The following is a 13,742-nucleotide window of genomic DNA, read 5'->3' as shown; positions in this document are numbered from 1 at the left end:
TGTTACTTGTTTTGAGTATTTTTAATGCATTGATTCATTGACGGTAATTTACTTTAGAGAATTCTATGTTGGTCAGGTCTTAGCCAGGATAAGGAAGTTTACTGAGAACTAAGACTTAAACGAGATCTACGGTGACTAGATTTGCCACCTCGCACTTGTTCTTGCAATCTTTATATGAGCAGAAGGAAAAGTTGAGGTCCATGTTTGTGTTCGAGGATTGGACCAAGTTTAAGGGGTCCAGGAAAGCGGATGGAAAAGTTGTTATGGGTATTATCATGGACTCAAGATTTTGGAACAAGGTCCAGTATGCCTTGTTAGTATTTTGCCCTTCGATAAAGGTTCTCAAGATGGTTGATGTTGAGAAGAAACCTGTTATGGGGCATATCTATAAAGTCATAGAGGATGCAAATGAAGAAATCAAGAGATCTTTGGGCCATGATGAAAGGAGGTATGAGGATTTTTTGAAGATTATTGAAGACAAATTGAACTACCCGCTCGAGAGGGGTCTACACTTAGCAGGATACTACCTTAAACCTGCTCACTCTTACCCCGATCCTAAAGTACATAGCAAGCCTAAGTTCATGGATGCTTTCAACCAATGCAATGTAAACCTCAACCCCAATCCTGGAGTGCAGGATAAGGCAACGATGGAGTTAGATTTGTATAGGCTCGCTACTGGATCTCTATGTAAGGAGGTGGCAGTCAAGCAAAGGTCTAAGATCCCTTCTGGTAAGTTTAGAACTTCCTCAATTTGATTTTATGATTTGAGTATTTAATTCCAATTATCCAAACACCTAATTTATTAAATTACTACATTTACAATTTTACATTTACATGAAATAAGTGCAAGGTCGATGGGCCATGGGGGAAGCACCCCTCATTTGAGGCAGATAGCCATGAAAATACTAAATCTGACTTGCAACGCTTCTGGATGTGAGCGCAACTTTAGCACCTTTGAAATGGTAAGTTATTTACTTAATAAGTTAATAGTTAATGCTTACTAAATAGTTAATTTCATACATATCTAGTACTTTAGTACTTCGTAAGTTAGTAACTATGTGAGTTGTGAGTTTTTTTCTATTAGATGCATACATAGAAGAGGAACAAACTAGAGCAAAAACGACTGGACGACCCAATCTTTGTTTAGTATAATCAAAAGTTGCAAGAGCGCCATCCACATCTAGAAAACAATGAAAGGGAAGCTATTGAAGCTTTTGATATTGATGACGCATGCGAGTGGCTGATGGATGCTGATGATGATGAGGCATTCCCTAGAGAGGGCTTGACTTGGGGCCGAGTTCGTGAGGCTGCTGGGACATCAATGCCCCCATGTGCGTACCACTCGAGCTCAATTTCAAAGCCAAATAAGGGGAAGGACAAGGCACAGCAAGGGAAAGCAATGGTGAAGAAGAGGAAGAGGGTGATGACATCAAGGGAGGATGATGAAGAGGAAGAAGTAGATTCAGAGGAGACGAGGGATGACGCTCAATATGTTGAGGAGGAAGATGACTCTGATGATGATGCTCCTGAGGATTCACTTGAACACCCCACATGGTGATGCAGATGATGCCATAGAGTTGTTTGGTTGATGAATTTGTTTTTTATTTTTGCCTTGTTGAGTGTTATTTGTTTCTAGACTTCTAGTTTCTTACAATGACATTTGGGATTTCAAGCATTTTAATGTCTTACAATCTCTTTGAGACTTGTATCCGTAAATCTATTATGCGATTATAATATTATGTTTCGTCTATTTTGGGACTCTAAAATTGACCTAAAAAGTCCCTGAGGCTTAAAACCCTACCCTAAGAACTCCTTTATTTTATTTTTTTGTTTGGGGGAGGGGGGGTTTGGTGAGGATAGGTTGTTCCTAGGTAGGCGCCTAGGCGGCCAGGCCCCCAAAACACCTAGGCGAGTGCCTACGCTTTCTTGAACGTTGCAAAAGTCATACCTAATAAGATCACATGGGCCCCTCCTCTTCAACAGCCATCTCCCCTCCCTCTATAGCTAATAACGCATGGTTGAAACCTGTCCAACCCAAAATACAAGCTTTTCGTAGTTAGCCCTTAACCGAAGAGTCTTAACCATGGATCAAATCCAAAGAAGAGGCACTCTGATCCCCAATAGATGGGTCATGCGCAAGTTGGATGAAGAAACAAATGAGCTCCTACTTCTCCTTTGCAATAAGACCAGTAAAATATGGCCACATTTCCTTCAAATCTTCCAAGGGACATGGGTGATGCCAAAGGCCATGCCTCTACTCTTATAAACCTTCTTAGACCCTCCTATGACCTACAAAGGACAGATTCCTGCAAGTGTTGTTGCTGAAGAAAATAAACATTTGGAGACTTGAAGGGAGAGAATAAGCAACATAAGAACTAAAGTATCATATTAAAAAGCATTGGACATTTTTTTGGCAATAAATGCATAAAGATACAAAAACTATGCTACCACAAACTTCTTGAAAAATTGTGAGTTGTTGCTCAAGGAAAGACCAACCATGAATTATATCTCAATCCTCCTTATGGAGCCCGCAAGACACAGGGTCAATCAAACTTAACTCTAATGGCTGTTCCCTTAGTATTTTGGGTCAAACAGGCTTTGGGGGTAGAGATTTCCAATGGAACACACTATTCTCTCTCGGGTTTCATTAGTGACACTAACTCGACAATAGTCGAGACTATCACTCACCTTGAGGTTATCAAAAGATACAAGTCCGAATGGGTTCTCCCCTAATAGTGAAAGGGGATTCAGAGAATGTCATCTCATGCAAGGTTTCAAGAAACCATCCGCCCGTCACCTAGGCACCCAAGACCCCTCAGCCCGCATGCCTAGGCCTGGGCAGCTGTACCTGGGCGGGCACCCATGCAAGCAAGGCAGGCGTCAAGGGACGTGCGCCTTTTTACAAATTTTAAAGTTGCCCAAAAGGGCAAGGGGGTAATTTTGACCCTCAAAAAGGTATAAATATGTTACGGGGGTTATTTTCAACCCCCTACAATCTCTTAGCTATATGCATATTTCTAAGAATCAAAGTACTTTTTGTGGTTTGAAGAAGCTTCCTAAACTTTTCTTTCTCATTGGAATTATTTTTAGGGTGTTATTGGAGGTATTAGAAGACTTTTAAGGTGATTAGTAGCTCGATTAAGGTAACAAACATCGAAGAGCAGAGATTGGGCAAAAACGATCAGTTTGTAATCTTTATTTGAGTCTCATTTTTTGGATTTGAGAAGCCTTCTGCAAGGTCTACTAAGTGTGGGGATCCTAGATGGAAGTATTGTGTTAACCCGGATGAGAATGACAAAAATAAAATTATGTGCAATTTTTGTGAACATATTTTTAATGCTAGCATAAATTGATTCAAGAAACATCTTGCCGGTATAAGAAGTGATGTTGCCCTGTGTAAGAAGATCCCAATGTTTATACAGAAAGAAATTTCTGAGTACATTGAAACTGAAAAAAATATCAAAAGAGAGATATAGCAGAATTGATGGCAAGGGTCCATATTTTTTAATGATGATGTTGACACTGATGAATATGATGAAGGGGAAGAGGAGGTAGGCATGGTTGCTACTTATAGCTCTAAGAGTAAGACGGGTTTTGGGTCTAAGAGGAATCATATGGAAGGGCCTATTGATAGTTTTTTTACACCTAGCCCGGAGACAATAATTGAGAAAGGGAAGGGAAAGGGGAAAAATCAAGTGACACTTGAAAATAGATTTAAGAAGGAAGACAGAGGCCGGGTGGTTTAGTATATGGGTGCAGTTTGTATAGAGCCTAAGCTCTAAACAATCAAATTAGAGCCTACCTTCAAATAGTGTCGCAAAATATAGTTTCAATATTGGAAATTTTTGTGATAGCCTTAAAATATTTTTTCATCTTTATTTATAAAGTTTAAAGCTTCAAAAATAGTGTAGATTGATAGATCTATGAAAAATTGAAAATCTTGAAAATTAACGATCCAAAAATGCGTTACAAAATACACTATTTCAAAAACTTGAAATCCAATTTTTTCTCATGTCCATGCATCTTGATGTCGAGATGATCAATTTGAGGATATTTGGGTATCAAAACAATCTCTTTTAGTGAAATTTTTTAGGTAGGCTCTAATTTCATTGTTTAGAGCCTTGGCTCTATATAAACTTTTCCCTTAGTATATTGCTCGATAGTTTTACCATGTGGGCATTTCTTTTAATACTGCTCACTTGAATAGTTTCATACAATGTTGGAAGCCATTAGGTAATTTGGGTCAGGCTTGAACGGCCCCACTCCATACACAGAACATTTCCTTTTAAAAAGTATAGGGTTCAACGTTTTATTCAATTACAACTAAAACAATCCCACATTGCTTGAAGTGTTTAAACACCTTTACCCAAATGTTGCCTCTCAATGATCAAGCTTTTAACATTAATATGAAGATCCCTGCAGCTCAAATGTAATTAAGAAATGGGATCAATTAAGAACGAACTATACATTGACATTAACATATTTATTATAAATAAACATAAATTCACCTCATGAAGAGGTATTGATAACAAAGTTTTCTTTACCAAGACTCTCATCATAGTGATGTTTCCACATATAAGATTTAACAGCCACTGATAGGTTAGAGCCAACAAGAAGTAAATGATATTGGAAATGGAAAATCAATTTTGCATGCATATGAAGGGCAATAGCCCTGCCTTAGAAAGATAACGTCAGAGAACAACATCCTTACAAAACTCAGCAAGATCAAGCAGCACGGTAAATGAATACAGGATTCAAAAAACATTAGAACAGATTTAGTTGATTGGATCATCGAAAGACACTTCCACATGACCTACTGATCCTTTTAAGAGTAGTGCATGAGAGCCATATAGTTTGAAGACACAAGAAAAGTTCCAGACTCAAACCCTCAAAATTAATAACTGAGCTTTTCATCACCCAGTATCAACTATGGGAGAAACAAAATTAATAACTGAGCTTTTCATCACCCAGCATCAAATATGGGAGAATAAAATCACAAGAGAAAAATAGATAGATATTGGAAAACACATAATCAGCGGATTAGTATAATCTTGGACTAAACATGGAAAAATTTGACTAATGGTAGCCCTTGAGAGACACACCAACACAAAAAGTGGCATAAGAGAGAAAATACAACAGAAAAGAAGGGGAAGAAAGATATGGCTGAAACAAAAGAGAGGAACACCAAAAAGATTAATAAGTGAACCATTGGTCCCTGCTCGATTTTAATCCCATAACAATTTACTTCTTGTTTTAATTTTTTTATTTAAAATCTCTTTGAAGCTCACTTTTCTTGATGGCTTGATATCTACCATTACTTTGGGTGTCTGCAACTTTTGGGGCCTCTGATTTTCTACGATTACTTTGGGTGCCTGCAACTTTTGGGGCCTCTGATTTCCTAAAGATGAGGATCTTGTGAAGAATTTGCTGGTGAAAGGTGTTCTTCCTCTCAAAAAATACTCCCCACCCCACCCACTCCCATCTTGTATAAAACATAAAAGATAAACCAAACCATCCACCCATAAAATTAGCTAATTTTCTATGTTTTCTTGAGTGAGAGGAAATCACATCGAAATATTTATTGGAGAGGAAATTACATAGAAATAGTCAATGGCCTTAATTACACCTCAACAAAAACCCAATAGATTTTCCTCTCAACTTCTCTGCATCAAACTTCAAGTAGAACCCAAAATACATCAAAAAATCAATATATAAACCAATAAACAACACAGAATGAGAAAGCAATACTATACCTGCCACAAATTGGAAGGATTTCTTGTCTAATTAACAAATCAAAGTATCAAACCTAAGTCTCCTTACTCTTTTATCCTCAAAAGTCCCTCTCAGCTCCAAATGAAGAGATTCTTTTCATCAAAGTAGATTAAAAATAACCAGAGAGGACTCACCAGTCAAAAAATGCAGGTTTTGTTCGAAGCGATCATACCCTAGATCGAACTTTCTAGAAACCGTAAAGAAGACACACCTTATGGTTTTCTTCATGTTATTTCCAGTTTTCTTGATAACTGGAACCAAGAACATGAACTGGAAATTGGAAGTTACTGAAGAGTTATAAATTAGTAGTTCTTGAAGAAGTTCCTGGTTTCTGTGTTAAATAACATCCTTGAGAAGTTAAGAAGTTCCTGGTTTCTGTGTTTGAGAACCTCTTGGGAAGTTAAGAAGTTCCTGGTTTTTGTGTTTGATAACCTCCTGGGAAGTTAAGAAGTTCATGGTTTTTGTGTTTGATAACCTCATGGGAAGTTAAAGAAGAACTGGGTATCTGTATTGGATTAGATTAAGTAATAGGCAAGATGTAAATGTTAAAATTGAGACATAGATATTATTTATTTTTTATTAATTTATAGAATATTATTTTTTGGAATACAATATCAATTGAAAGTAAAGTACAATATTATTTTTCTGTAATAACTTGAGCACTACTTATATTTACCACTGATGCATCCATATCCCAACCTAAAAAATATACGTCATTCACAATTCAAAAATATACGTCATTCAACAATAACCTGTAATAATTTAAACATACATAATTGAAAATGCAAGCACTAAGAAATCAGCCCATTCAAACACACATGCATAATGCAAGCAGTAAGAAATCAGCCCATGCAACAATCACCTGCAATAACTTGAGCACTACTTACAGTCACCACTGATGCATTTATATCCCAACCTAAAAAATATACGTCATTCAACAATAAACCAACATTATTGTTTGTCCCTTAAAACATTTGTGTTCTCTCTCTCTCTCTCTCTCTCTCTCTCTCTCTCTCTCTCTCTCTCTCTCTCTCTCTCTCTCTCTCTCTCTCTCTAAGATTATAATGGCACACAACATTTATATGTTATCTATTAAGGCATTTGTGATGCATGTCAAGCAACATTCACAATTCATGCATCCATATATAACCATGTACAAAACCAGCCCATTCAACAATAACTTGTAATAGTTTAAACATACATAATTGAAAATGCAAGCACTAAGAAATCAGCCCATTAAAACACACATGCACAACGCAAGCAGTAAGAAATCAGTCCATTCAACAATCACCTATAATAACTTGAGCACTACTTACATTCACCACTGATGTTCAACAATGACTTGTAACAGGTTTAAACATACATAATTGAAAATGCAATTGAATGAACACAACAGCTCAACAATAACATGTAATAGTTAAACATACATACAAGCACTAAGAAATCAGTCCATTCAAACACACATGTGGTGGTGAAGGAAAATCATAGAAAAAAACCATAAACCCATAGGAGGAATGGAAGATGAAAGACGTGGAACCAGATCCCCTATCAATGGATTTGACTCTGGCTACACCATTCACAGTTGTGGGTACAAGCTTGTTTACACTACTCTCAACAGTGGCACCACGTAAAGCATCGACCATTCCATGGCTATGGAGTCATCCAGAAAAGCTTTACTACAGTGGTATCAGGAAATCGAGTGAGGGCAGATCTTTTAGAACACAACCACCGGTTGTTCTCTATTAAATATTAAGTGTACCGGAGGGGAGTTGCAACTGGTGCATTTAAGTTCTATAAAAATAAAAAGTCATCATCAACCTTATTAATCATGTTTTCAAAAGCAATATCCTTTGGTCACTGAATATTAGTTGTACGGGACCGAAAAGAATATTGGAATCTATTGCCAGTACCAATTGAATTACTGGAAGAAAGAATTTATGAACAAAGCATACATACCATACAAGAAGAAATGGATAAGAAAAAGTAAATATATAGCAAAATAAATGAAGCAACAACAGTCACAGTTACTTGGGTACCAATCACCCATTAGAGAAGGCAATAGTATCGTAAGGAAACCGGCACAAATGATTTCTCAGGTTTAATATATGGCATGTGCATGAATCAAAAAACTTCAGCTAAAGGCAAGGAAAAAAACTCGTGGCTACAAGTAACTCATTGCAATGAAAAATCATTCATCCATAGCATGCAATTTCCATAGAAGATTAGTCCAAAACCACCAATGGTGACTACCAAAGAAACATGATCATGGATTAGAAAAGCTTAGGTGAAGCTGCTGAATCAACATTCAAAAATGAAAAATTTGCCACTCATGAACAATAAAGGAGACCCCTTGGCCTCCAAAATACCTCGAGGAAAAGTAAATGCACAAGGCACCCTAAATACTCAAACAGAAAACCAGAAGAAGGTCAAATAACCCAGAAATTACACAAGGTTCAAAATTGTCAAAACTTCAATTGACAGTAAAACCTAACTGACCCGACAAGTTAATTCCCTAAACAACTCTTTCCAATTATCCAACAAAACAATAACAATATACTAAGTTCAAAGTGATGTTTTGCCCTGATATATATATATATATATATATATATATATATATATATATATATATATATATATGTCAGGGTTTCATATGTGAACAAAAAATTATTTATAATTACAATAACGATAACCCTAAAAGAGTTGGGGGAAAAGCAATATCCAACTAGCATAAAAAAGGCAAGCCATCGAATTAACAGAGCCATGGGCACCGTCTCTATTTTATGAGAATCGATTTTCGATTATTGGATGGAAAAAAAATGAATCCATGCAATAATCGCAAATGCATTATCATAAACAGGAACCCTTAAAACCCTAACACAAAAATTTAATGTTTAGAAAATGTCAGGAAAACAGATGAATCAGAGACTCACCTGGTGTAACCACTATGAAATCAATAAAATCAACCGAGAATCTCCAGTTAAAGAAAAACTCCGATAACAGTGGAACGCCAGATATAATTTAGAAGAAAGAGTAAATCTTTCCACTGATAATTTCTTTTATAACTAGAAGTCCAATACAAATTCCAGCAAGATTTAAAAGTTCCGGCCAAAATTCCAAATATTCCAGCGAATGTTACGAATTCCGGCAAATATTCCGAAAGAAAAAAGAGAAGGGCACAGATATCACGGCGCAGAGAAAGAGAGAGAGGTCGCGTTGAACTGTGAAAGCCGCTGAACCGAGACGGTGCCAAGAGAGGGGTGGCTCAGCAAGAGCGAAGAACAGAAGAAGAAATCCCAAGGCAAAATTTTTCTCAGGGGTGAAGTTTTAACCAAACTTCTAATTTCAAGTTCCGACCGTTTCCCCGGAACTTTTCTAACATACATAGATCGGAACGTGAACAGTGCAGTGCAGTTCTCAGTTTGACTTCCTTTTTTTATCCAAACAGAAAACATGAACAGTATTAAGTAAGTTCCAAGTTTCAGGAAAACACTTCCTGTTATCAAACACTTCCTGTGAAAAACAAGAAGCGCGGGAATCAACAAGAACAGCGGCGTGGCGAGTGTTTAGTTTAATACTTCCATTTTATGCATACCATGGTCTTTACTTTCTCAGAAGCGGTTTCTGTATAGTTGCAACCTTAAACAATCCGATTAAGGCACATCTTAAAATTTTATCATAATATATTATTTTATTGTAAAAAATTTTAAATATTATCTTAAAATCTATTTTCATACTTAATTAGAAAATTTTAAATTTCAAAAATGGTTAAAATCAAGTAGATCTATAAATATGTGAAAATCTTGAAAATGGACGGTCTAGATAATGTGTTGCAAGATACACTATTTTCGAGATTCAAAAACTTTTTTTTTTTATATTCATAAATCTCCATGTCCAGATGAATGATTAGAGGACTTTTTCAACATTAAAACAACATTTCCGATAGATTTTTGAGGTGCATCTGTGATTCTACATTTTAAGTTTGCAACCTCACATAAACTTTTCCCTTCTTAGAAATATGATTTTTCGAGAAGAAATGGATTTTCCAGGGAATATTTATTGGAGAAATGTATATGATATGACTATTTATTTTTTGGAAAAGTATATAATGATACTATTTGCCTTTGGTATAGGGTGAGACATCCATCTTGTCCTTTGGATGTGAAATTGAGTGGATGCAATTATTCTATTGACCAAGCTCAAACTTCAAAATTAAATTTCTCCAACTTTGTGACACATCCAAGCTATCAAACTTCACATTGAATGGTTTTAAGTAACTGTGATCACCTTGTATCAAAGTCTCATTGTATACAATCCCTTATTTTTTATACAAAAAAATTACAATCATTATTGATTATTGGATGTGAAATTGGATGATAGATATTATGCTACTAATTAAGCACAAAGTCCAAAATAAAATTTCTCAAAAATTGTGGCTCATTGCAATATGTTGGATTTCACGTCGAATGCCCAAGAGTAAAGCACACCTTCCAATAGAATTGAGAAATGTGGTTTCAATACTGAAAATCTTTGTGATAGCCTTAAAATATATTTTCAACTTTGATTATAAAATTTAAAGCTTCAAAAATAGGTGTAGATCGAGCAGATCTATGAAAACTTGAAAATCCTAAAAATAGACAGTCCAAAAATATGCTACAAGATGCACTATTTTCAAAACTTGAAATCTACTTTTTTCTCATGTCCATGCATCTTGATGCCGAGATGATCAATTTGAGGATATTTAAGCATCAAAATGACATCTTGCAGTAAAAATTTTGAGGTGGGCTGCAATTTGATTGTTTAGAGCCTCGGCTCTATATAGATTTTTTCCAAAGGGTAATCCCTACGAAAACTGCCACTCAACAATTGTTGCAACTTATATCTAAATTGCCCCTCCCATGTCATCCCCAAGATCCTTTATTTGACATGTGAGCATGGCCAACCCTATTCCTAGGAAGTTGGCTCAAAGGCATAACATTCAATGGAGGCATGGGTGCCTCTTGCACTGGGGGCAGGCATGCCATAGGGGACTGGCTGGACCCATAGGTTTGTGCAGGGCTCACTTGTGGCCCCCTAGGAAATTGGTTCAAAGGCATAACATTCAATGGAGGCATGGGTGCCTCTTGCACTGGGGGCAGGCATGCCATAGGGGACTGGTTGGACCCATAGGGTTGTGCAGGGCTCACTTGTGGCCTGAAGAGCTCATGTACCATACAGAGACTAACTTAGTTGGGCTCCACTCCCTAGTAGTTTGTGCATCGACACTTTCTTGTCATGGATGTTTGTGCACTTCTTCTTTTTCTTCTCAGCCATTTGGTGAATAAAATACTTTTGAGCATGGCTCGCTACTTGAGTCAGGGTTCGGGTCTTGACGAAGTTTCGAGAGATACCCCTACAATCCTCCTTGCCACATTTTTGCAAACCAACTAGGAAAGGCTTGCCACAAAAGCAAGTTACAAACTTGAATGCAAGGGAGAAGGAGAAAAACAATTACAGAAAGCTCATCACAAAAGCACGTACACGCGCACACACTCTCTCTATGTAGTTCGGTAGTATGAATCAAGTACGAACAACTCGAAACTAAATTCAAAGAAAGCTAGATCTACAAACAATTTGAAACCAAATTCAATGAAGGGTAAATTGAGTTTCTATTGCTACAAATTGATGAGATTTTCATAAAAATATCATAAAAATGAAATTTGATGCGCCTAAACCTGTTTTGGATAAAAAAAATATCGGTATGTGTTCGATAGTCAAATTTGGGGATTTTAAACAGATTTGGATCAAATATTGGATAAAAAATAGAAATATATAGTAACAAATATTTCTTTTAAAACTCTACTTTTACATAATAACTGGAGGCATAGTAAGGAAAGTATTTCTCATATTTCCATGTATCCCGTAGTACATTAATGGGTGTGATTTGCATAAGGTTGCAAGCTTAAACAATCCAATTAAGGCACACCTCTAAATTTTGTCATAAATGTAATTTTGATATTAAATTCTTAGGAAGACTTGCGCATATATTTTCATCTCTAATTATAAAATTTAAACTTTAAAAATGATTTAAATCAAGTAGATCTACAAACACATGAAAATCTTAAAATTTGACGGTCCAAATAATGTGTTGCAAGATACACTATTTTATGGACTCGAAATCTTTTTTTGTTTATATGTTCATACATCTCGATGTCGAGATGATCAATTAAAGGGTTTTCCAACATTCAAACAACCTTTTATAATGGATTTTTGATGTGCAACCATAATTCAGTTGCAACCTTATATAAACTATTTTCTACATTAATAAACATTCATATTGAAGATGGATGTGAAGAAATTTGGCCCCGCTACTTGACATAGTTCCACGTGGGCAACCCCTAATGCATCAATCGTCCATATTGAAGATGGATGTGAGAAAATGGTGCCCTCATTAAAACCTACAATGAATGGTATTATAGACACATCCAAAGAAATATTATTTTTTATTTTTAAATGTAGTTTTAAATATCCATATATAATAGTTAAGATTCTCAACCCCAAATTTTTTAAAGGATGAGGTTTCTATAACGCCTAGGCTATATAAAAATAAAATAAAGCTTCATCTCAAATCATCATCCGGAAAGCACTTTCGGCAATAGAAATATTCATGATGGCTTTAAAATCAATTTCCAGAAACGAAATTTGAAACTAAAAAAAAGGTACAGAACTTGAAGTTATATGAGCACTTACTTCTTTTTTTTTACCAACATCATTGATTTTATTAGAAGCTAATCAAAAGAAATTATATTTTCAGCAATAAGGAGAGAAGGCAAAAAAGTTCCCCCTTTAGCCAAAAGATCAGCCACATGGTTTGCCTCTCTATAAACATGCAAGAAGGATGTAGGACATAGAGCAACCAAATCCATAATCTGCAGCCACAGAGACCATAACACCCAAGGGACTTTTTGTTCCAGACAACACCATTTGATCACATTTAAGGAATCCCCCTCAAATATGCAGCTAGTGTTCAAGTCCTTATCGAAGAAAATCTTCAATCCATGTAATAGAGCACTTAGTTATGCGAAATTGGCAGTATTACTACCAATTGGACCAGCAAAAGAGAAAAGTACATTACCATAGCAATCTCGCATAATCCCACTAATGCCAGCAGACCCAAGATTGCCCAAAGAACTACCATCAAAATTTAGCTTATAACTACCAGGGCAAGGAGCACTCCACACAGATCTTGGTCTAGTTTTGATAGTATCAAGAGAAACACAAGTTCTTTAAGTTGGCCATCACATCTACCTTACTAATACCTCAACCTTCTTTATGCACAGATAACCAGGCCAAAATCATAGATTTACATAAAATGATCAAGCGTTCAAAGGGGCAAACAATCCCATCAAACATTCTTCTATTCCTTTCTTTCCACACTTCCCAAAAAATTGCCCCAATTGAATTTTTCCAGATGATGTGCCCTATTTTAGGTAGAAAATGAGCATTAAGAGCATAAATAAATTCACCAACAAACCGTGGCAATGGCATGGAAACACCTACTAACCCAAGAAGCCAATGCCATAATTGTATGGTGAAAGAACAGTGAATCAATAAGTGAGCTCCGTTCTCTGCATCCCCCTTACACAGTAAGCAAACATGCGTTAGAATTTCCCCCCTCTTGATCAAGTTATCAATTGTTAGAATTTTATCTTGCGCCGCCAACCAAATGAAAATATGCACCTTGTGAGGGATTGGCCATTTCCAAACCTGTGCAATATAATTACAAGACCATCTCCATCTATCATGAATGAAAAAATTATAGCATGATTTTACTAAGAAGGTGCCATCAGTTTTCAATTCCCAAATTAATTCGTCTTCCCCAACACTAGAAACATAGACTTTGTCTAGCAACTCCATAAGTTGACACCATTGAGAAAGGTGTTCATTATTCAATCGTCTATAAGCAACTTGAATGTCCCAAAACATACTGCTGC

At 36.2% G+C, this 13,742-nt stretch overlaps 1 protein-coding gene across 3 annotated transcripts in view; it reads right to left on the bottom strand.

Moving 5' to 3' along the window:
• Window positions 1-8,959, bottom strand: part of VPS22 (EAP30/Vps36 family protein) — a 38,271-nt gene extending 29,312 nt beyond the window's left edge. For 2 of the 3 annotated variants that reach the window (XM_006858267.4, XM_088867600.1), the window contains exon 1: window positions 8,703-8,959. The gene's annotated coding sequence lies outside the window, so the exon portion shown is untranslated. Of the gene's footprint in view, window positions 1-6,634; window positions 6,689-8,702 lie in introns of all 3 variants that reach the window. The other variant, XM_088867594.1, reaches the window with a different exon arrangement.
• Window positions 8,960-13,742: the final 4,783 nt, after the last annotated feature.

This window comes from Amborella trichopoda, chromosome 5 (assembly GCF_054954075.1).
Source record: "Amborella trichopoda isolate Santa Cruz 75 chromosome 5, AtrichopodaSantaCruz75HAP2 v2.0, whole genome shotgun sequence".
Lineage (NCBI taxonomy): Eukaryota > Viridiplantae > Streptophyta > Magnoliopsida > Amborellales > Amborellaceae > Amborella > Amborella trichopoda.
The sequence above is the reverse complement of the archived record's forward strand: the minus strand, read 5'-3'. Positions and strand labels throughout refer to the sequence as shown.